Source organism: Hyla sarda, chromosome 13 (genome assembly GCF_029499605.1).
Source record: "Hyla sarda isolate aHylSar1 chromosome 13, aHylSar1.hap1, whole genome shotgun sequence".
NCBI classification, from domain to species: Eukaryota; Metazoa; Chordata; class Amphibia; order Anura; family Hylidae; genus Hyla; species Hyla sarda.
Window position 1 is genome coordinate 11,089,280 of NC_079201.1, and position 25,566 is coordinate 11,114,845.

General features: G+C 43.7%; 2 protein-coding genes across 2 annotated transcripts in view; one reads left to right on the forward strand and one right to left on the reverse strand.

Moving 5' to 3' along the window:
* The window catches only part of CA10 (carbonic anhydrase 10), a 197,536-nt gene that overhangs the window by 56,046 nt on the left and 115,924 nt on the right, over positions 1 to 25,566 (forward strand). The window lies entirely within an intron of this gene.
* The window catches only part of UTP18 (UTP18 small subunit processome component), a 173,647-nt gene continuing 155,259 nt past the window's right edge, over positions 7,179 to 25,566 (reverse strand). Inside the window, exon 15 of the mRNA XM_056550619.1 lies at positions 7,179 to 7,202. The gene's annotated coding sequence lies outside the window, so the exon portion shown is untranslated. The remainder of the gene's footprint in view (positions 7,203 to 25,566) is intronic.

Here is a 25,566-nt window from a genome sequence, read left to right on the forward strand (position 1 = left end):
CATACAAAGCATGCACATGTGAGAGATTTGAAAACAGGGCTCGGCTTCCAGGTAAGTGTCAATCAAGCAGGGACAGGGATGGTTTTTGGTCATTTTATCATTGTTTGATGTATTATATATATATATGTTTGCAGAGTACTTCTCCCAGGAGACCTTTTTGTGCAGCTGTGGGTGGTGGTCTCAGAGGTGTTCCCATGCCCTGGAGTGCTGAGAGCTGAAACGCCTCCTCCTTCTCCTTCCTTCCCATGCTTTATTGACACTTAGTTAGTAGCCGAGCCCTGTTTCCAAATCTCGTCCCTGCACTGCACATACAAAGCATGCACAGGTGAGAGATTTGAAAACAGGGCTCGGCTTCCAGGTAAGTGTCAATCAAGCAGGGACAGGGATGATTTTTGGTCATTTTATCATTGTTTGATGTATTATATATATATATATGTTTGCAGACTACTTCTCCCAGGAGACATTTTTGTGCAGCTGTGGGTGGTGGTCTCAGAGGTGTTCCCATGCCCCTGAAGTGCTGAGGGCTGAAAATGCCTCCTCCTTCCCCTTCCTTCCCATGTTTTATTGACACTTAGTAGCCGAGCCCTGTTTTCCAAATCTCGTCCCTGCACTGCACATACAAAGCATGCACAGGTGAGAGATTTGAAAACAGGGCTCGGCTTCCAGCTAAGTGTCAATCAAGCAGGGACAGGGATGGGTTTTGGTCATTTTATCATTGTTTGATGTACTATATATATGTTTGCAGACTACTTCTTCCATTTTGTGCAGCTGTGGGTGGTGGTCTCAGAGTTGCCCCCCCCCCCCGTATAATAGCATTTAATGTACTTGCTTTCAATTACCCTATAAATGAGGGATAATTAAGGTACCATAAAACCTATTATAGGTTTAGCTGAGCGATTTCTATTATAGTCAATGGATACAATAGTTTCGCCGTGACGGTTAAACCCTGAATATGTAGCACTAATCTTTTAAACACATCTATAATTTTCTTCTTAGATACATAGAAGGACACGCCGGAAATTTTAAGCCCATTAATATAGATTAAAGTGATTTATTCCTATATAATAGGGGTCAGGTGAATAATGTAGGGACCAGCGAGAGGCCTTCAGTGTAATCATAGGCTCTCGTGCTCTCTCTTCCTCTTCGCTCCATTTAAGAACAGGTCCTTGCATTCTCTTTATCTGTGTTTTGCGAATGATCTCTCAGTGTGTTTTGTCTTATAATAACGAGACAAAGAAATGGATTAATTGTAAGAAACCCTGAAGACAAAAAAAAGTATTACAAGTTCTGTTAGTTATAAACTGAGCAAAAAGAAAGGAAACTCCATTAACTCCTTTCATTAGGGACTTGAAAAAGTCCTTAGTGAATATAGTACAGCATAGGCTATTATGAAGGAATAATGTTGAGGTTCTGGTGTATGCTTTATGCTTACCCATTTTAGCCGATGTGGCAGGCATTGGATAGGGTCCATTTTGGATGTAAATTCATTACTGTTATGGTTCTGTAATAATGCCTACATTTGGCACACATTTTCTGGTTGTGCAGAGAGAGGGTGTGGTGTTTGATTACTGCACCTGGTCGTCTAAATAGGCTGCTGGTGCTGGAGGTTACCCAGGTGAAGTCATTAGACCCATGAGTGAGTTGGGGACAGTTTACATTGTGTTTTAGGAAGATTTGAAGTCTTTAGGCTGTGTTCACATGTTGGAAGTTTGGATGATTTAGCAGTGATTTTGCAAAATCACAGTAAAAATTACACATTTGCACAAATATGATAAAATAGCAATTTGGGGAATATTATATCTTCATCCCATATAGATAAGAGGAGCAGCAGTATAGAGATAGAGCTAGAGGGGAGGTGTATAACTACTATATATCCTGATCCCATAGAGATAGCAGCAGTATACAGATAGAGCTGGAGGGGAGGAGTATGACTACTATATATTATGATCCCATAGAGATAACAGCAGCAGTATACAGATAGAGCTAGAGGGGAGGAGTATGACTACTCTATATTATGATCCCATAGAGATAACAGCAGCAGTATACAGATAGAGCTGGAGGGGAGGAGTATAACTACTATATATCCTGATCCCATAGAGATAGCAGCAGTATATAGATAGAGCTGGAGGGGAGGAGTATTACTACTATATATCCTGATCCCATAGAGATAGCACCAGTATACAGATAGAGTTGGAGGGGAGGTGTATAACTACTATATATCCTGATCTCATAGAGATAGCAGGAGCAGTATACAGATAGAGCTGGAGGGGAGGTATATAACTACTATATATACTGATCCCATAGAGATAGCAGCAGTATACAGATAGAGCTGGAGGGGATGTATATAACTACTATAGATCTTGATCCCACAGAGATAGCAGCAGCAGTATACAGATAGAGTTGGAGGGGATGTATATAACTACTATATATCCTGATCCCACAGAGATAGCAGATGGAGCTGAGAGGGCTCTGGGAGCTAGTAGAAAGGATCTGGTAGGTGATATCATTCTGTAGTCCACAGGAAGTGACAACCCACAACTGACACCCTGTTCAAACACACTAAGTATTGGATGGTTGGGAGAGTCAGAGTGGGGATCACATGACCCACTTACAGTCATGAAATGTATAGGTGTAGCTGTACTGGAAGCACACAGATGGCACTGTTTAACTAGTCCTGTTTTGACCCCCCCAAAAAAACACAAAATAATCACCTTCATTTACTATAGGGGGTGCAAAGCTTGAAGTCACATCCGGGCCCTGGTGTCTGATGAGTTCTAGGGGCCCCTGTGCCACATGTGACACAATACTATAAACAGCACATGATGGTTGGGGTGCACTGAGGTCCAGAAATACTACATTCCCCCCTATTCAGTCTAGTTTTGGGGCATCTCTTTGGAGTGCAGTCATGACTTACTGAATTATTTATTATGTTACTATATATTTGATGTGGTTTATGATGTTGTTATAAAGTATTTGAGCACTTTGCCCCCTTTATATTTCCGGGACAATGATAAGGAATGACAGTCTGACCTTGTAGCAGAACAATACTGTGGCGGTAAAGCTGGGAATATCGGCCATATAGATTCATTTATATCTAAAAAAATGTGTTGTGTCAAACATCAAAAAGGAAACCGATGTAGGTCACCGGGCTCGGCCTCGTGTCAGCCGCGCCGGACGGCTTGGTCACGTCAATCAAGACTTTCCCGTCACTTCGGGTTTATGTCTCCTTAGAAGCTGACGGTGTGGAAACCGATCAGATGGGGAACGGACCGGAATAGGTTGTGGTGTTCTGTATGTTAAAGGGGTACTACGCTATGTTAAAGGGGTAATTTGCTATGTTAAAGGGGAACTCCGCTATGTTAAAGGGGTACTCTGCTATGTTAAACGGGAACTCCGCTATGTTAAAGGGGTACTCCGCTATGTTAAAAGGAACTCCGCTATGTTAAAGGGGTACTTTGCTATGTTAAAGGGGGTAATCCACTATGTTAAAGGGGTACTTTGCTATGTTAAAGGGGAACTCCGCTATGTTAAAGGAGGTACTCCACTATGTTAAAGGGAACTCCACTATGTTAAAGGGGGTAATCCACTATGTTAAAGGGGTACTCCGCTATGTTAAAGGGAACTCCGCTATGTTAAAGGGGTGCTCCACTATGTTAAAGGGGTACTCTGCTATGTTAAAGGGAACTCCGCTATGTTAAAGGGGTGCTCCACTATGCAAAAGGGGTACTCCGCAATGTTAAAGGGGGTACTCCGCTATGTTAAAGGGAACTCCGCTATGTTAAAGGGAACTCCGCTATGTTAAAGGGGGTAATCCACTATGTTAAAGGGGTACTCCGCTATGTTAAAGGGGTACTCCGCTATGTTAAAGGGGTGCTCCACTATGTTAACGGGGTACTCTGCAATGTTAAAGGGGGTACTCCGCTATGTTAAAGGGAACTCCGCTATGTTAAAGGGGGTACTCCACTATGTTAAAGGGGTACTCCGCTTTCGGTCATGATATATATATATATATATATATATATATATATATATATATATATATACACACACACACAGAATAAGGACACCAAATTCACTTACAATGCCTTGAATGAGGACACTAATCCTTGTTAGACTGTCCGTGGTTAATCGGGTAATTCACGTGGCAGATGAACATTAAAATCAATGGCCACGCTGTGGGTGCGGGGTATACCGCAGTATACATTGGAATACCCTTTACTACAACCGCAATTAACTAATTGTAAACCGATAATTTTAATCACATATGTGAATGTAACATAGGAGACTTATTTACTTTTTTTTTATTTTTTTTTAAATGTCTTATATAAAATTTGGCTTTTGATTTATTTTTATTTTTTACAATATTGGAAATGTGGTCTTAGTTCTCTATGTACAGGGCTGGCTCTGCCTTTAAGCAAAATAAAAAGACCGGGGAACGGCGCCTCGTGTATTACCCTTAAACACAAACAGCAAGTGTAAATGTGGGAGAAACCCACGGCACTTATAGGTGGCTGCTCACCAGATGTAAATAGAAGTAACGCATATCACCCCATATAGGGGTACTCACTGATGTCCAAAGGAGGGCTGCAAGCCGGAGGTCACAGGCACATACGTCCTGACTTAGTCATCAAACGGAAAATGGAAAAGGACCTCATTCATCCAGGCGCTGCCGGTTAGATCATCAGGTGCACAAAATGATGCAATGTATACCTTGGAATATTGTATACAGGATCCCAGGATGTTATATTTTAGTTAGACATATGTCTCATGCTATTAAAACAACATTTTAGTTTTTTACTTCTTTTTCTTTACCATACCTGTTTACATTTGCTTTTTGGTTACATCCCATTTCCTGGCCACGCCCCCTTAGGTGTTTTGGTGCCCTTTTTTCACATAAATACTTACCTGTTTGTTGTATGACAGCACACTTGATCTGAGGAAGAGGGGAGTCACCCTCGAAACGCGTAATCTGTATGTTGTTTATTATTTTTAAATAAACTTTTATGTATAAAATATTCCAAGGTATACATTGCATCATTTTGTGCACCTGATGATCTAACCGGCAGCGCCTGGATGAATGAGGTCCTTTTCCATTTAAGCAAAATAGGCAGCTGCCTAGAGCGCACTCTTGATGGAGGTTTGTTACATTGCATCACCCCAGTAGTAAGGAGATTACATGAGGAGGAGGTTTATTACAGTGTGTCACCCCAGTAGTAAGGAGATTACATGAGGAGGAGGTTTATTACAGTGTGTCACCCCAGTAGTAAGGAGATTACATGAGGAGGAGGTTTGTTACAGTGTGTCACCCCAGTAGTAAGGAGATTACATGAGGAGGAGGTTTGTTACAGTGTGTCACCCCAGTAGTAAGGAGATTACATGAGGAGGAGGAGGAGGTTTGTTACAGTGTGTCCCCCCAGTAGTAAGGAGATTACATGAGGAGGAGGCTTGTTACAGTGTGCCACCCCAGTAGTAAGGAGATTACATGAGGAGGGGGTTTGTTACAGTGTGTCACCCCAGTAGTAAGGAGATTACATGAGGAGGAGGTTTGTTACAGTGTGTCACCCCAGTAGTAAAGAGATTACATGAGGAGGAGGTTTGTTACAGTGTGTCCCCCCAGTAGTAAGGAGAGTACATGAGTAGGAGGTTTGTTACAGTGTGTCACCCCAGTAGTAAGGAGATTACATAAGGAGGAGGTTTGTTACAGTGTGTCCCCCCAGTAGTAAGGAGATTACATGAGGAGGAGGTTTGTTACAGTGTGTCACCCCAGTAGTAAGGTGATTACATGAGGAGGAGGTTTGTTACAGTGTGTCACCCCAGTAGTAAGGAGATTACATGAAGAGGAGGTTTGTTACAGTGTGTCACCCGAGTAGTAAGGAGATTACATGAAGAGGAGGTTTGTTACAGTGTGTCACCCCAGTAGTAAGGAGATTACATGAGGAGGGGGATTGTTACAGTGTGTCACCCCAGTAGTAAGGAGAGTACATGAGGAGGAGGTTTGTTACAGTGTGTCACCCTGTCACCCCAGTAGTAAGGAGAGTACATGAGGAGGAGGTTTGTTACAATGTGTCACCCCAGTAGTAAGGAGATTACATGAGGAGGAGGTTTGTTACAGTGTGTATCCCCTGTAGTAAGGTGGGGCGTGCCAAAGGGGGGCCGGTGGGCGGCAAAATTAGCTTTTGCCTAGGGTGGCAAAAATCCTCGTACCAGCTTTGTAGCCACCATTAGGTATTGCGGATCTTGTCCATAATACAGACTGTAGATGATTACAATGCATTGTACTCCTCTGTATACAATCTGCAGATTAGTATTCGATATGGAAGAGAACAGACTAACTAGGGTGAGGGTTCTCCAGTCTTATAATATATTTTTCTTATGTTTTATTAAGTGTCTAAGAATCGATGTAACAAATATGTCCTATATATCATTGCCCCAATTGATTGTTTTTTATATATTTGTTTTCCTCGCTCTCCCAGCATTCATCAGCTTCTCTCCGGTCAGGCGGCCTCATAGCGATTCTTCATCTCGCCATTCGCCAGGAAACATTAAACTTTAATTCGCAGGCGCAGTTTCTGCAGAGGTCTTCCAGCCGTTCCTTTGTTAATATTGCATGTGGGATTTTAATTTAATCGTATTTCGCTGGGATTGCGAATTCAAAGGGAAGCGCATGCTGCTTTGCATTCTGCAGGTTGGAATCCAGACAGTCGTTTTTTTTTTTTTGTATGCGCTCACCTCGCTATGACAGATCCCGTCATGTGATTCACCTTGGTATTCCGTCTCTTATTTCAGTCTATTAATCGTAAAAAAAAATAATAAAAAAAACACTTCTCCTCTAAACGTCAAACCATTTTGTTCCGAACGCTTGAAGCAGGTGGCAGAGGTCGTGATGTCACGCCACGCCACGTCCCCTCAATGCAAGTCTATGGGAGGGGGCGTTGCGGAAGCCACGCCCCCTCCCATAGACTTGCATTGAGGGGGCGTGGCGTGACATCATGACCCCCGCAGCCGGCACACACACCTATGTGATCATACATCTTACCCCCTATCCTTTGGATAGGGGATAAGATGTCTAGGAGCGGAGTACCCCTTTAATCTGTCACATTGGATTTCTTGTATCTCTTCCCTTTGAACCCGTATTTATCTGTTAACCCTTCCCGTTGCGACTCCTCGAATCTTAGTTCAGTTTGTTGGTTACAAAGCTTCCCCTAAAGGAATAAAAAAAGGAATACATTTCAATGTACAATAAATTAAAAAGTACAAGCCTTTTACTACTATATACTAGTCAATATACTCTTTGTTGTATGGGAAACTGTTCTAGTTTGATGTGACAGGTGTCCGATTATAAAACATTCTGTCTTATGAAACAGTTCTTTCGGCAATGTTTTTTTTACCTACAAGCTGTGACGTCACATCACAGGCTCTAAATGTAGAGCTGCCATCCCTCTTCCTCTCCTGTCAGCACAGGAAAAGACCACTGATTTGAAGGGGGAGGGGGGGAACAGGTATTACTACTCAATAGATTTATGGCTCTTTAGATAAGGCAGCAGTGAGCCCGTTCTTAGGATAACTACTGTGGCCGAGTACTCCTTACTGCTGCCTTATCTAATGATAAGTCATAAATTAAATTAAAGGGGTATTCCAGGAAAAAAAACTTTTTTATATATATCAACTGGCTCCAGAAAGTTAAACAGATTTGTAAATTACTTCTATTAAAAAATCTTAATCCTTTCTGTACTTATGAGCTTCTAAAGTTAAAGTTGTTCTTTTCTGTCTAAGTGCTCTCTGATTACACGTGTCTCGGGAAACGCCCAGTTTAGAAGATGTTTGCTATGGGGGTTTGCTTCTAAACTGGGCATTTCCCGAGACACGTGTCATCAGAGAGCACTAAGACAGAAAAGAACAACCTTAACTTCAGAAGCTCATAAGTACTGAAAGGATTAAGATTTTTTTATAGAAGTAATTTACAAATCTGTTTAACTTTCTGGAGCCAGTTGATATATATATATATAAAAAAAAGTTTTTTCCTGGATAACCCCTTTAACAGTAATTTCAGCTCCCCCCTTTAAATCATTGGTCTTTTCCCGTGCTGACAAGAGAGGGAAGGAGGGACAGAGCTCTGCTCTCTGTGACATGACGTCACAGCTTACAAGAAGAAACCCACATCTAAAATCAATATATCTGTAACATCATATTAGTAAGGTGCTTTGTTATACACATGGACGCCAATGCGTATAACAAAGCTCTCACAGCGGCATGCCTACAGACTTCAAAGCTTCATAATATACCTCAATTGTGCTAATGGATCGCATCCCTTTGAATAACGAATTCACTTTGAATAAGAAAATACATCAAAACTGTGCACATTGTGAGCTGACCTCTACCCACTTATGAGTCTAATTACAAGACCAGGTGCAATGATCAAACGCCACACCCTCAGCCAGAGGATTCATAGAAATGAAGGAAGCATTATGAAACTTATTTCACTGATGGATGGTCACAAATGGCTGAAAACTCATGCCTGCCACAGTAGATAAAACAGGTAAGCACAAGGCATGAATGAAAATTCCCAGACTGCTTCTTTAAAAGGAATGTGTCACCAAATATGATTTTAAAAAAATGTACTTGTCACAAAATATGAAACATTTAATAATAACTTTTCATATCTCCCACTGTTGACCATCAGAGGGAGCTAACATGAAGAATCTGGTGAAAGCTTGTATGCCTGCCGCAAATTAGACCTCGCCCATCTACCTTCCTCCTCTGTCTATGTGCAAAAGGAAAGGGGGAGGGGGTTTGTAGTTTTTTCAATTCCACTGTCACCATTTTGTTGGTGTCTGAAGATTGCTAAAGAACAGACTAGATGTCTCTTGATAGGTCACTGCTCCTCAGGGACTTCAAGAAAATGGTGCTGGCTCCCCCTTTCATTTTACCTAGCCTGTGCTATGCACATGTGCAGTAAGCAGTCAATGCTTTTCTATGAGACACTCTTAGTCTTAAAGGTGTACTCCAGTGGAAAACTTTTTTTTATTTTTTATTAACTAGTGCCAGAAAGTTAAATAGATTTGTAAATGACATCTATTTAAAATTCTTAATCCTTTCAGTACTTATTAGCAGCTGTATGCTACAGAGGGAATTTAATCTTTTTGAATTGTCCACAGTGCTCTCTGCTGACACCTCTGTCCATGTCAGGAACTGTCCAGAGTAGCATAGGTTTGCTATGGGGATTTTCTCCTGCTCTGGATAGTTCCTGATACGGGGATCAGGTGTCAGCAGAGAGCACTATGGACAAGACAAAAAAGAAATTCAAAAAGAAAAGAATTTCCTCTGTAGCATACAGCTGCTATTAAGTACTGGAAGGGTAAAGATTTTTTAATAGAAGTAATTTACAAACCTGTTTACATTTCTGGCACCAGTTGATTTAAAAAATAAATGTTTTCCACCGGAGTACCCCTTTAAGCAGTCAATGTTTTTCTATGAGACACTCTCAGTCTTAAATCCCTTATGCCCTGTGCCTGCCATAAAGCAACTGTGTTGGTGTTGTAAAGTGACACACCACAAAGATGCTACAGTAATGGCAGCCCCCAGTACACACTTTATTAATAAATAACATAAAAACTACATTGTCCTAAAACTATATACATAAATGAAATGTTTTATCTTGATAGAATAATTTCATTTATTAAAAAAAATTAAATGCTGACACATTCCCCTTAAAGGGGCACTCCCGTGGAAAACTTTTTTTTTTTTAATTTTTTTTTAAATCAACTGCTGCCAGAAAGTTAAACTGATTTGTAAATCACTTCTATTAAAAAATCTTAATCCTTCCAGTACTTTTTAGGGGCTGTATACTAAAGAGAAATCCAAAAAAGAAATGCATTTCCTCTGATGTCATGACCACAGTGCTCTCTGTTGACCTCTGCTGTCCACTTTAGGAACTGTCCAGAGCAGGAGAAAATCCCCATAGAAAACATATGCTGTTCTGGACAGTTCCTAAAATGGACAGCAGAGGTGAGCAGATAGCACTGTGGTCATGACATCAGAGGAAATGCATTTCTTTTTTGAATTTCTCTTTAGTATACAGCCCCTAAAAGGTACTGGAAGGATTAAGATTTTTTAATAGAAGTGATTTACAAATCAGTTTAACTTTCTGGCACCAGTTGATTTAAAAAAAAAAAAAAAAAAAAATGTTTTCCACGGGAGTACCCCTTTAACCCCTTAAGGACACATGACGTTCTCATACGTCTCCATTTCCGAGTCCTTAAGGACACATGACGTATGAGAACGTCATGTGTTTTACCGGCCCCCCGCAACCATCTGGAGCGGAGCCGGTCCCCGATGCCTGCTGAAATCGTTCAGCAGGCATCGGGGCATATCGCCCAGGGGGGTCATTATGACCCCCCATGTCGGCGATGGCCGCAGATCGCTGGACAATTCAGTCCAGCGATCTGCAGCGGATTCCGGGTCAATCGGGTCTCCAGTGACCCGGTGACCCGGAATTATTGGCTGATCGGGGCCGTCAGAGACGGCCCCGATCAGCCAGAGCCAGCAGTGGTGAAGTGGCACTTGTGCCACCTCACGATCGCCCTGATTCGTTGGCCGGATTACCGGCCGACCAATCAGGGCGCCTGCTGCGGGTGTCACTCTCGCAACCCGCTCCGCCCCTCTTCCGGAGGACGTGAGCGGGTGCGGGACGTGCACCCCGGGTGCTGGGGACCCCGATCCCCGGCGCCCCTGTTGGGATCGGGGCCCCAGGAGCAGCAGCGGCGGCGGAGACGACGAGGGACTGACCTGTGCGGCTGGATCGTTGGAGGTGAGTGACAGCCTCCTGCTGTTGCTTAGCAACAGCTCCCAGCATGCAAAAAGGGCATGCTGGGAGCTGTAGTTATGCAACAGCAGGAGGCAGACCACCACAACTCCCAGCATGCCCTTATGGGCATGCTGGGACTTGTAGTTTTGCAACAGCTGGAGGCACATTCTTTCTATGGAAAAGTGTACCTTCAGCTGTTGTGTAACTACAACTCCCAGCTTGCACAATCAGCTAAAGTGCATGCTGGAAGTTGTAGTGGTGCATCTGGTGGTTGCATAACTACAACTCCCAGCATGCCCGTTGGCTGTCGGTGACTGCTGAGAGTTGTAGTTTTGCAACAGCTGAAGGCACACTGAGTTAAGTAGTAAACCAGTGTGTCTCCAGCTGTTGCATAACTACAATCCCCAGCATCCCCAGCCAAAGTAGTATGCCTACAGCTGTTGCATAACTACAACACCCAGCATGCCCTTCCGCTGTCCGTACATGCTGGGGGTTGTAGCTTTTGCAACAGCTGAAGGCACACTGGTTGCAAAACACTGAGTTTGTTACCAAACTCGGTGTTTCACAACCAGTGTGCCTCCAGCTGTTGCAAAACTACAACTCCCAGCATGCACTGATAGACCGTACATGCTGGGAGTTGTAGTTTTGCAACAGATGGATGTTCCCCCCCCCCAATGTGAACGTACAGGGTACACTCACATGGGCGGAGGATTACAGTAAGTATCCGGCTGCAAGTTTGAGCTGCGTCAAATTTTCTGCCGTAGCTCAAACTGCCAGCGAGAAACTACTGTGAACCCCCGCCCGTGCGACTGTACCCTAAAAGCACTACACTACACTAACACAAAATAAAATAAAAAGTAAAAAACACTACATATACACATACCCCTACACAGCCCCCCTCCCTCCCCAATAAAAATGAAAAACGTCTGGTACGCCACTATTTCCAAAACGGAGCCTCCAGCTGTTGCAAAACAACTACTCCCAGTATTGCCAGATAGCCACTGACTGTCCAGGCATGCTGGGAGTTTTACAACAGCTGGAGGCACCCTGTTTGGGAATCACTGGCGTAGAATACCCCTATGCAAGTCCCTAATTTAGGCCTCAAATGCGCATGGCGCTCTCACTTTGGAGCCCTGTCGTATTTCAAGGCAACAGTTTAGGGCCAAATATGGGGTATCGCCGTACTCGGGAGAAATTGGGCTTCAAATTTTGGGGGGTATTTTCTGCTATTACCCTTTTAAAAAATGTTAAATTTTTGGGAAACCAAGCATTTTAGGTAAAAAAAATATATATTTTTTTACATATGCAAAAGTCGTGAAACACCTGTAGGGTATTAAGGTTCACATTACCCCTTGTTACGTTCCCCGAGGGGTCTAGTTTCCAAAATGGTATGCCATGTGTTTTTTTTTTGCTGTTCTGGCACCATAGGGGCTTCCTAAATGCGGCATGCCCCCAGAGCAAAATTTGCTTTCAAAAAGCCAAATGTTACTCCTTCTCTTCTGAGACCTGTAGTGCGCCAGCAGAGCACTTTTCACCCCCATATGGGGTGTTTTCTGAATCGGGAGAAATTGGGCTTCAAATTTTGGGGGGTATTTTCTGCTATTACCCTTTTTAAAAATGTAAACATTTTGGGAAAACAAGCATTTTAGGTAAAAAATACATTTTTTTTTACATATGCAAAAGTCGTGAAACACCTGTAGGGCATTAAGGTTCACGTTACCCCTTGTTACGTTCCCCGAGGGGTCTAGTTTCCAAAATGGTATGCCATGTGGTTTTTTTTTTGCTGTTCTGGCACCATAGGGGCTTCCTAAATGCGGCATGCCCCCAGAGCAAAATTTGCTTTCAAAAAGCCAAATGTGACTCCTTCTCTTCTGAGACCTGTAGTGCACCAGCAGAGCAATTTTCACCCCCATGCGAGGTGTTTTCTGTATCGGGAGAAATTGGGCTTCAAATTTTGGGGGGTATTTTCTGCTATTACCCTTTTTAAAAATGTAAAATTTTTGGGAAACCAAGCATTTTAGGTAAAAAAAATATATATTTTTTTTACATATGCAAAAGTCGTGAATCACCTGTAGGGTATTAAGGTTCACTTTACCCCTTGTTACGTTCCCTGAGGGGTCTAGTTTCCAAAATGGTATGCCATGTGTTTTTTTTTGCTGTCCTGGCACCATAGGGGCTTCCTAAATGCGGCATGGCCCCCAAAAACCATTTGTCGCTCCTTCCCTTCTGAGCCCTCTACTGCGCCCGCCGAACAATTAACATAGACATATGAGGTATGTCCTTACTCGAGAGAAATTGGGTTTCAAATACAAGTAAAAATGTTCTCCTTTTTATCCCTTGCAAAAATTCAAAAATTGGGTCTACAAGAACATGCGAGTGTAAAAAATGAAGATTTTGAATTTTCTCCTTCACTTTGCTGCTATTCCTGTGAAACACCTAAAGGGTTAATACACTTACTGAATGTTTTTTTTAATACTTTAGGGGGTGTAGTTTTTATAATGGGGTCTTTTATGGGGTATTTCTAATATGAAGACCCTTCAAATCCACTTCAAAACTGAACTGGTCCCTGAAAAATAGTGAGTTTGAAAATTTTGTGAAAAATTTCAAAATTGCTACTGAACTTTGAAGCCCTCTGGTGTCTTCCAAAAGTAAAAACTCATAAATTTTATGATGCAAACATAAAGTAGACATATTTTATATGTGAACAAAAAAAATATATATTTTGAATATCCATTTTCCTTACAAGCAGAGAGCTTCAAAGTTAGAAAAATGCTAAATTTTCATTTTTTTCATCAAATTTTGGGATTTTTCACCAAGAAAGGATGCAAGTTACCATAAAATTTTACCACTAAGTTAAAGTAGAATATGTCACGAAAAAACAATCTCGGAATCAGAATGATAACTAAAAGTATTCCAGAGTTATTAATGTTTAAAGTGACAGTGGTCAGAATTGCAAAAAACGCTCCGGTCCTTAAGGTATAAAATGGCCTGGTCCTTAAGGGGTTAAAGATATATTGGAATAACCGTCCTAAAAAAAAAATTCTGTTCCGATTGTTATGAATATTTTTGACCTACACATGTTTTTTGACCCTGTTCGATCGGGAGGCCTAGTCACCTAATGTTATTCCGTCACATCCATCTTTTTGGTATCACTTTCTGGCATCTCACGTTGCGGTCTATTAATCTTACAAAGTACAACTGTTCATCTTTTGTCTTCCCGCTTTAATCCCGGCTTACGTTTTAGCTGTGAACGCTAACAGATCTTTATCGCTCGCCAATCAAACTAATACTATTGTTATCTGGGCCAGATTTAGAGTCTGAGACTTTTAGACCTTTTTGTTATCAAACTCTCCTTCCGTAATTCCATTCCATCATTTTAGAGCCCCGGAGCAGCTTGTTTATACTTGATATCGATACCGGAGATTTACATGTATACTGCAGAAAGAACCAAAGTCAATAATAATAATAGAAATAAAATAATAATACAAACTATCTTACTATCTTTATTGGAGCTACTTGAGATTTAAAGGGGTTATCCAGGAAAAAACTTTATATTATATATATATATAAATAAAGATGATGCATCATGTGCAAAGACAACGTTTCACCAGTCTCTCACTGAGAGACTGGTGAAACGTTGTCTTTGCACATGATGGAATAAACAACCACCTTTTGCCTATTTGTGGAGTGCTGCATCATCTTTATTTCTCTGGATTGAGAGAACAAAGCAACTTACTAATATGATGTTACAGATATATCGATTTTAGATGTGGGTTTCTTCTTGTAAGCTGTGACGTCATGTCACAGAGAGCAGAGCTCTGTCCCTCCTTCCCTCTCTTGTCAGCACGGGAAAAGACCAATGATTTAAAGGGGGGAGCTGAAATTACTGTTAAAGGGGTTATCCAGGAAAAAACTTTTTTAATATATATATAAACTGGCTCCAGAAAGTTAAACAGATTTGTAAATTACTTCTATTAAAAAATCTTAATCCTTTCAGTACTTATGAGCTTCTGAAGTTAAGGTTGTTCTTTTCTGTCTAAGTGCTCTCTGATGACACGTGTCTCGGGAAACGCCCAGTTTAGAAGCAAATCCCCATAGCAAACCTCTTCTAAACTGGGCGGTTCCCGAGACACGTGTCATCAGAGAGCACTTAGACAGAAAAGAACAACCTTAACTTCAGAAGCTCATAAGTACTGAAAGGATTAAGATTTACAAATCTGTTTAACTTTCTGGAGCCAGTTGATATATATATATAAAAAAGTTTTTTCCTGGATAACCCCTTTAAAAATAAAGGGGTTTTCTTTTAGAATTCTGAATATAATAGGAGATAATAATATATAATAGGAGAGTTGGTCACACACATAAGACACCTTGATAGGCCAATATATCAATACATAATACTATGTTCACCTATCCCAGCCCATCACCAATGCCCCCCCACTCCCCCGCAATGGCCCCAAGGCTCCCGGTTCCCCACTGGTCTATGCTTCTTCCAGGTTCTTTGTCATCCCAACACACTCAGCTAAGCACTGATGACACCAGACTTAGAAGAATTAGAAACCTGCGGGTCAGCTGGGGGGGAGGTGTTAGCAGGGGCGGTTCTGACGGGCCGGTTCTGCCTTTAGGCACAATAGGCAGCCGCCTAGAGCGCCCTCTCGATGAGGGCGCCACTCTGCCCACTGTAAGTTAGCAACCAGACAAAGCACCCGCTGCTCATTCGAAGCACCCGCCCAGCCAGCACCACCGTCACCCAAGACTCCTAGTTGGAGTAAAGGAAAGACATTAGGAAAAAATGGCGTGAAAGCTGCTTTGCATTTCCCTTCTTCCTAGAATTCTCAGCCTAAATGAGCTATAAGTCTCCACGCGTCTTTATGACGCTCTCCTCAAGGAGAAACATTGCCCCTTTTGCCCCCAATAACAGGCCAACAATGCATTTCCAAGAGGATTTTGTAGAAATATTGAACATGTTCGGCGAGGCGGAGCAGAATCCTATTAAAAGGGTTATCCAGGAAAAAACTTTTTTTATATATATCAACTGGTTCCAGAAAGTTAAACAGATTTGTAAATTACTTCTATTAAAAAATCTTAATCCTTTCAGTACTTATGAGCTGCTGAAGTTGAGTTGTTCTTTTCTGTCTAAGTGCTCTCTAATGACAAGTATCTCGGGAACTGTCCAGAGTAGAAGCGAATCCCCATAGCAAACCTCTTCTACTCTGTGCAGTTCCTGAGACAAGCAGAGATGTCAGCAGAGAGCACTGTTGCCAGACAGAAAAGAACAACTCAACTTCAGCAGCTGATAATTATTGAAAGGATTAAGATTTTTTTTATAGAAGTAATTTACAAATCTGTTTAACTTTCTGGAGCCAGTTGATCTTAAAAAAAAAAGTTTTTTCCCTGGAATACCCCTTGAACAACAGGAGGCTACTGCATAGGAATTTACAAGCGGTATTTCCCCACATTGCGTAATGTGAATGGGCCCCAAGTGATAAACCGATTCCGATGAGTCCCAGCTCAATGACAATTTAGAGGTCATTCGCTTTGTGTAGACTTCAATATGATGAAATATCAATGGACCATAAGTGGTCCAAGGCATCTTATTGAATGTTAAGAATTAGCCTTTTTACATTGTTTTTTTATTTATTCATGTATTTATTTATTATTTAAATATCTATTTATTTATTTATTTATTTATTTATTTATTTATTTATTTATTTATTGATAGTATTACTAAAATAGGATCTTTCTCCAACATGGTAGATTTTTCTACCATGTTTCACTGATTTTCTTTCTTCCTATTTCGATTCTCAAGAAGTAGCGCTCTCAGATATTTTACACCTAAGTCAGTTTTCTTAAAATGAAATGAAAAATAAAGACTTCTTTTTATGAAGGTGTGAACTCTCCATTTCACTGAAAATTAGACGGAAAAAAAAGAACATTCTACTGCCTGACAATTTTGCCGAAAATAGTTTCTGTTTGATAAAAGCATATGATAGAGCTGAATGGGTGTAAATGGAGCTGTATGGGTGTAAGATGGAGCTGTATGGGTGTAAGATGGAACTGTATGGGTGTAAGATGGAGCTGTATGGGTGTAAGATGGAGCTGTATGGTGATAAGATGGAGCTGTATGGGTGTAAGATGTAGCTGTATGGTGATAAGATGGAGCTGAATGGGTGTAAGATGGAGCTGTATGGTGATAAGATGGAGATGTATGGTGGTAAGATGGAGCTGTATGGGTGTAAGATGGAGCTGAATGGGTGTAAGATGGAGCTGAATGGGTGTAAGATGGAGCTGTATGGTGATAAGATGGAGATGTATGGTGGTAAGATGGAGCTGTATGGGTGTAAGATGGAGCTGAATGGGTGTAAATGGAGCTGTATGGGTGTAAGATGGAGCTGTATGGTGATAAGATGGAGCTGTATGGTGATAAGATGGAGCTGTATGGGTGTAAGATGGAGCTGTATGGTGATAAGATGGAGCTGTATGGGTGTAAGATAGAGCTGTATGGTGATAAGATAGAGCTGTATGGTGATAAGATGGAACTGTATGGGTGTAAAATGGAGCTGTATGGGTGTAAGATGGAGCTGTATGGGTGTAAGATGGAGCTGTATGGGTGTAAGATGTAGCTGTATGGTGATAAGATGGAGCTGTATGGGTGTAAGATGGAGCTGTATGGGTGTAAGATGTAGCTGTATGGGTGTAAGATGGAACTGTATGGGTGTAAGATGGAGCTGTATGGGTGTAAGATGGAGCTGTATGGTGATAAGATGGAGCTGTATGGGTGTAAGATGGAGCTGTATGGTGATAAGATGGAGCTGTATGGGTATAAGATAGAGCTGTATGGTGATAAGATAGAGCTGTATGGTGATAAGATGGAACTGTATGGGTGTAAAATGGAGCTGTATGGGTGTAAGATGTAGCTGTATGGGTGTAAGATGGAACTGTATGGGTGTAAGATGGAGCTGTATGGGTGTAAGATGGAGCTGTATGGGTGTAAGATGGAGCTGTATGGGTGTAAGATGGAGCTGTATGGGTGTAAGATGGAGCTGTATGGGTGTAAGATGGAACTGTATGGGTGTAAGATGGAACTGTATGGTGATAAGATGGAGCTGTATGGGTGTAAGATGGAGCTGTATGGGTGTAAGATGGAGCTGAATGGGTGTAAGATGGAGCTGTATGGGTGTAAGTAAGATGGAGCTGAATGGGTGTAAGATGGAGCTGTATGGTGGTAAGATGGAGCTGTATGGGTGTAAGATGGAGCTGTATGGGTGTAAGATGGAGCTGTATGGGTGTAAGATGGAGCTGTATGGTGATAAGATGGAGCTGTATGGTGATAAGATAGATCTGTATGGTGATAAGATGGAGCTGTATGGTGATAAGATGGAGCTGTATGGTGATAAGATGGAGCTGTATGGTGGTAAGATAGAGCTGTATGGTGGTAAGATAGAGCTGTATGGTGGTAAGATGGAGCTGTATGGTGATAAGATAGAGCTGTATGGTGGTAAGATGGAGCTGTATGGTGGTAAGATGGAGCTGAATGGGTGTAAGATGGAGCTGTATGGTGATAAGATAGAGCTGTATGGTGATAAGATAGAGCTGTATGGTGATAAGATGGAGCTGTATGGTGATAAGATGGAGCTGTATGGGTGTAAGATGTAGCTGTATGGTGATAAGATGGAGCTGTATGGGTGTAAGATGGAGCTGTATGGGTGTAAGATGGAGCTGTATGGTGGTAAGATGGAGCTGTATGGGTGTAAGATGGAGCTGTATGGGTGTAAGATGGAGCTGTATGGTGGTAAGATGGAGCTGTATGGTGATAAGATAGAGCTGTATGGTGATAAGATGGAGCTGTATGGTGATAAGATGGAGCTGTATGGTGGTAAGATAGAGCTGTATGGTGGTAAGATGGAGCTGTATGGTGATAAGATGGAGCTGTATGGTGATAAGATGGAGCTGTATGGTGGTAAGATAGAGCTGTATGGTGGTAAGATGGAGCTGTATGGTGGTAAGATGGAGCTGTATGGTGGTAAGATAGATCTGTATGGTGATAAGATAGATCTGTATGGTGATAAGATGGAGCTGTATGGTGATAAGATGGAGCTGTATGGTGATAAGATAGAGCTTTATGGTGATAAGATAGAGCTGTATGGTGATAAGATAGAGCTGTATGGTGGTAAGATGGAGCTGTATGGTGATAAGATGGAGCTGTATGGGTGTAAGATGGAGATGTATGGTGGTAAGATGGAGCTGTATGGTGGTAATATAGAGCTGAATGGGTGTAAGATGGAGCTGTATGGGTGTAAGATGGAGCTGTATGGGTGTAAGATGGAGCTGTATGGTGATAAGATGGAGCTGTATGGGTGTAAGATGGAGCTGTATGGGTGTAAGATGGAGCTGTATGGTGGTAAGATGGAGCTGTATGGTGGTAAGATGGAGCTGTATGGTGATAAGATAGAGCTGTATGGTGGTAAGATAGAGCTGTATGGTGATAAGATAGAGCTGTATGGTGATAAGATGGAGCTGTATGGTGATAATATGGAGCTGTATGGTGATAAGATAGAGCTGTATGGTGATAAGATAGAGCTGTATGGTGATAAGATGGAGCTGTATGGTGATAAGATGGAGCTGTATGGTGATAAGATAGAGCTGTATGGTGATAAGATAGAGCTGTATGGTGATAAGATGGAGCTGTATGGTGATAAGATAGAGCTGTATGGTGATAAGATGGAGCTGTATGGTGATAATATGGAGCTGTATGGTGATAAGATGGAGCTGTATGGTGGTAAGATGGAGCTGTATGGTGGTAAGATAGAGCTGTATGGTGATAAGATGGAGCTGTATGGTGATAAGATGGAGCTGTATGGTGATAAGATAGAGCTGTATGGTGATAAGATGGAGCTGTATGGTGATAAGATGGAGCTGTATGGTGATAAGATGGAGCTGTATGGTGATAAGATAGAGCTGTATGGTGGTAAGATGGAGCTGTATGGGTGTAAGATGGAGCTGTATGGTGATAAGATAGATCTGTATGGTGATAAGATGGAGCTGTATGGTGATAATATGGAGCTGTATGGTGATAAGATAGAGCTGTATGGTGATAAGATAGAGCTGTATGGTGATAAGATGGAGCTGTATGGTGATAATATGGAGCTGTATGGTGATAAGATGGAGCTGTATGGTGATAAGATAGAGCTGTATGGTGGTAAGATGGAGCTGTATGGGTGTAAGATGGAGCTGTATGGTGATAAGATAGAGCTGTATGGTGATAAGATAGAGCTTTATGGTGGTAAGATGGAGCTGTATGGTGATAAGATGGAGCTGTATGGGTGTAAGATGGAGATGTATGGTGGTAAGATGGAGCTGTATGGTGGTAATATAGAGCTGAATGGGTGTAAGATGGAGCTGTATGGGTGTAAGATGGAGCTGTATGGGTGTAAGATGGAGCTGTATGGTGATAAGATGGAGCTGTATGGGTGTAAGATGGAGCTGTATGGATGTAAGATGGAGCTGTATGGTGGTAAGATGGAGCTGTATGGTGGTAAGATGGAGCTGTATGGTGGTAAGATGGAGCTGTATGGTGATAAGATAGAGCTGTATGGTGGTAAGATAGAGCTGTATGGTGATAAGATAGAGCTGTATGGTGATAAGATGGAGCTGTATGGTGATAAGATGGAGCTGTATGGTGATAAGATGGAGCTGTATGGTGATAAGATAGAGCTGTATGGTGGTAAGATGGAGCTGTATGGTGATAAGATGGAGCTGTATGGTGATAAGATGGAGCTGTATGGTGGTAAGATGGAGCTGTATGGTGATAAGATGGAGCTGTATGGTGATAAGATGGAGCTGTATGGTGATAAGATAGAGCTGTATGGTGATAAGATGGAGCTGTATGGTGATAAGATAGAGCTGTATGGTGGTAAGATGGAGCTGTATGGTGATAAGATGGAGCTGTATGGTGATAAGATAGAGCTGTATGGTGGTAAGATGGAGCTGTATGGTGATAAGATGGAGCTGTATGGTGATAAGATGGAGCTGTATGGTGATAAGATAGAGCTTTATGGTGATAAGATAGAGCTGTATGGTGATAAGATAGAGCTGTATGGTGGTAAGATGGAGCTGTATGGTGATAAGATGGAGCTGTATGGGTGTAAGATGGAGATGTATGGTGGTAAGATGGAGCTGTATGGTGGTAATATAGAGCTGAATGGGTGTAAGATGGAGCTGTATGGGTGTAAGATGGAGCTGTATGGGTGTAAGATGGAGCTGTATGGTGATAAGATGGAGCTGTATGGGTGTAAGATGGAGCTGTATGGGTGTAAGATGGAGCTGTATGGTGGTAAGATGGAGCTGTATGGTGGTAAGATGGAGCTGTATGGTGATAAGAAAGAGCTGTATGGTGGTAAGATAGAGCTGTATGGTGGTAAGATAGAGCTGTATGGTGATAAGATGGAGCTGTATGGTGATAAGATGGAGCTGTATGGTGATAATATGGAGCTGTATGGTGATAAGACAGAGCTGTATGGTGATAAGATGGAGCTGTATGGTGATAAGACAGAGCTGTATGGTGATAAGATGGAGCTGTATGGTGGTAAGATGGAGCTGTATGGTGGTAAGATAGAGCTGTATGGTGATAAGATAGAGCTGTATGGTGATAAGATGGAGCTGTATGGTGATAAGATGGAGCTGTATGGTGATAAGATGGAGCTGTATGGTGATAAGACAGAGCTGTATGGTGATAAGATGGAGCTGTATGGTGGTAAGATGGAGCTGTATGGTGGTAAGATAGAGCTGTATGGTGATAAGATAGAGCTGTATGGTGGTAAGATGGAGCTGTATGGGTGTAAGATGGAGCTGTATGGTGATAAGATGGAGCTGTATGGGTGTAAGATGGAGCTGTATGGGTGTAAGATGGAGCTGTATGGTGGTAAGATGGAGCTGTATGGTGGTAAGATAAAGCTGTATGGGTGTAAGATGGAGCTGTATGGGTGTAAGATGGAGCTGTATGGTGGTAAGATGGAGCTGTATGGTGGTAAGATGGAGCTGTATGGTGGTAAGATGGAGCTGTATGGTGATAAGAAAGAGCTGTATGGTGGTAAGATAGAGCTGTATGGTGGTAAGATAGAGCTGTATGGTGATAAGATAGAGCTGTATGGTGATAAGATGGAGCTGTATGGTGATAATATGGAGCTGTATGGTGATAAGACAGAGCTGTATGGTGATAAGATGGAGCTGTATGGTGATAAGACAGAGCTGTATGGTGATAAGATGGAGCTGTATGGTGGTAAGATGGAGCTGTATGGTGGTAAGATAGAGCTGTATGGTGATAAGATAGAGCTGTATGGTGATAAGATGGAGCTGTATGGTGATAAGATGGAGCTGTATGGTGATAAGATGGAGCTGTATGGTGATAAGACAGAGCTGTATGGTGATAAGATGGAGCTGTATGGTGGTAAGATGGAGCTGTATGGTGGTAAGATAGAGCTGTATGGTGATAAGATAGAGCTGTATGGTGATAAGATGGAGCTGTATGGTGGTAAGATAGAGCTGTATGGTGATAAGATAGAGCTGTATGGTGATAAGATAGAGCTGTATGGTGGTAAGATGGAGCTGAATGGTGGTAAGATGGAAAAAAGAGTAGAGGAGACATACCCAGGGTATAAGGTTTGTGCTTTTAACCCTTAGATGACCAAAGACATACATGTACATCATGGGCACGCTAGGGGACCTTTAAGTGAGCTTACAAACTGAGCTCTCTTCATAACCAATGAGTAACAGCTGCCATCAGCAGCCGGGATTCTTCCCTAATGCCAGAGATCAGCGACAAGTGCGATCCTGGGGGGGGGGGTTGTCAAATGTGTCAAGATGGTGCCCGAAGGGCTCTGTGCCTTTCTTTGGAAATCCTTTTGTACAGGATTCTGCATTGGAATTCCACACAGAGATTCCGTAGCAGCAGAGTTTCATTGATTTCAATGTCTATTCTTTCTGCGGACTCCGCACGGAATGCATTGCTGTCTCTGAGACGGTGCATTCCCGAGCAATCCTAGCGCCGGTGTCACGATCCCGGCTGGTAGGAGGTGGATCCTCTGTGCCAGAGAGGGATTGGCGAGGACCGTGCTAGTGGACCGGTTCTAAGTCACTACAGGTTTTCACCAGAGCCCGCCGCAAAGCGGGATGGTCTTGCTGCGGCGGTAGCGACCAGGTCGTATCCACTAGCAACGGCTCAACCTCTCTGACTGCTGAAGATAGGCGCGGAACAAGGGAGTAGACAAAGGCAAGGTCGGACGTAGCAGAAGGTCGGGGCAGGCAGCAAGGATCGTAGTCAGGGGCAACGGCAGGAGGTCTGGAACACGGGCTAGGAACAAACAAGGGAACGCTTTCACTAGGCACAAGGGCAACAAGATCCGGCAAGGGAGTGCATGGGAGGAGGTTAGATATAGTCAGGGACCAGGTGGAAGCCAATTAAGCTAATTGGGAAGATTGGGCCAGGCACCATCATTGGTGCACTGGCCCTTTAAATCGCAGAGACCCGGCGCGCGCGCGCCCTAGGGAGCGGTGCCGCGCGCGCCGGGACAGGACCGACGGAGAGCGAGTCAGGTACGGGGACCGGGGTGCGCATCGCGAGCGGGCGCCACCCGCATCGCGAATCGCATCCCGGCTGGAGGCGGGACCGCAGCGCACCCGGTCAGTGGATCTGACCGGGGCGCTGCAACAACGAGGATGAGGCGAGCGCTCCGGGGAGGAACGGGGACCCGGAGCGCTCGGCGTAACAGTACCCCCCCCCCCTTGGGTCTCCCCCTCTTCTTGGGGCCAAAGAACCTGAGGAAAAAAAACTCAATTTTTCCGTGATGAGGTCCGATGCACATTAGGAGGGGTTCCGTGCGGTAACGCACGAGACAGTCCAATTTTTCATTGTAAACACAATTGATGTAGAGGGGTCTGGCGAGACTGGTCACAGGGACGTTGAACCTGTTGATAAGAGAGGCCAAAAAAAATTTCCTGCAGATCCGGAATCCAAGAAGGCCATAGTAGAGAAGGTAGAGGCAGATATCCGCACAGGCACAGTAAGGCGTGGAGAAGCAGAGTTGACATCAAGAACTGTGTCACCTTTGTGCGGAGTCAGCGTACGTCTTTCCAGGCGGGGAGGACGGATAGGACAATCCTTCAGGAAGTGTTCGGTACCGGCATAGTACAGGCAAAGATTCTCCATGCGGCGTCGTGTCCTCTCTAGAGGTGTCAAGCGAGACCGGTCAACTTGCATAGCCTCCGCGGCGGGAAGCACAGGAACGGATTGCAGAGGACCAGAGGAGAGAGGAGCCGGGGAGAAAAAACGCCTCGTGCAAACAAAGTCCATATCCAGGCGGAGCTCCAGACGCCATCCGGAAGAACGCATGTCAATGCGAGTGGCAAGATGAATGAGTTCATGTAGGTTAGCAGGAGTTTCTCGTGCGGCCAGAACATCTTTAATGTTGCTGGATAGGCCTTTTTTAAAGGTCGCGCAGAGAACCTCACTATTCCAGGACAACTCGGAAGCAAGAGCACAGAACTGAATGGCGTACTCGCCAACGGAAGAAACACCCTGGGACAGGTTCAGCAGGGCAGTCTCGGCAGAAGAAGCTCGGGCAGGCTCCTCGAAGACACCACGGACCTCAGCGAAGAAGGACTGGACTGTGGCTGTGGCAGGATCATTGCGGTCCCAGAGTGGTGTGGCCCCAGACAAGGCCTTTCCAGAAAGGAGACCACGGCAGAGTCTAGAGTCCTCATCAAATTTGTCCGGCAGGGACAAGCAGGGGTTAGGAGCGGCCGGTTACTGCGGAGGAGTTGCAGGAGCCGGCGGAGGAGATGGTTGTTGCAGTTGCAGCTGCTGTGACAGTGACATCAGCTGCTGTAACTGTGACTTCAGTTGCTGTTTCACGGAGGACAAGTATGCCAGCTGGTGATTTTGTTGGGTGATCATCGTGGAAATGTCGGCAAGACTTGACAGCGGCACCTCAGCGGAATCCATGGCCGGACGCTGCGGAGGAGTTGCAGGAGACGGCGGAGGAGATGGTTGTTGCAGTTGCAGCTGCTGTGTCAGTGACAGCAGCTGCTGTAACTGTGACTTCAGTTGCTGTTTCACGGAGGACAAGTATGCCAGCTGGTGATTTTGTTGGGTGATCATCGTGAAAATGTCGGCAAGACTTGACAGCGGCACCTCAGCGGAATCCATGGCCGGATCTACTGTCACGATCCCGGCTGGTAGGAGGTGGATCCTCTGTGCCAGAGAGGGATTGTCGAGGACCGTGCTAGTGGACCGGTTCTAAGTCACTACAGGTTTTCACCAGAGCCCGCCGCAAAGCGGGATGGTCTTGCTGCGGCGGTAGCGACCAGGTCGTATCCACTAGCAACGGCTCAACCTCTCTGACTGCTGAAGATAGGCGCGGAACAAGGGAGTAGACAAAGGCAAGGTCGGACGTAGCAGAAGGTCGGGGCAGGCAGCAAGGATCGTAGTCAGGGGCAATGGCAGGAGGTCTGGAACACGGGCTAGGAACAAACAAGGGAACGCTTTCACTAGGCACAAGGGCAACAAGATCCGGCAAGGGAGTGCAGGGGAAGTGAGGTATAAGTAAGGAGTGCACAGGTGGAAACTAATTAAGCTAATTGGGAAGATTGGGCCAGGCACCATCATTGGTGCACTGGCCCTTTAAATCGCAGAGACCCGGCGCGCGCGCGCCCTAGGGAGCGGGGCCGCGCGCGCCGGGACAGGACCGACGGAGAGCGAGTCAGGT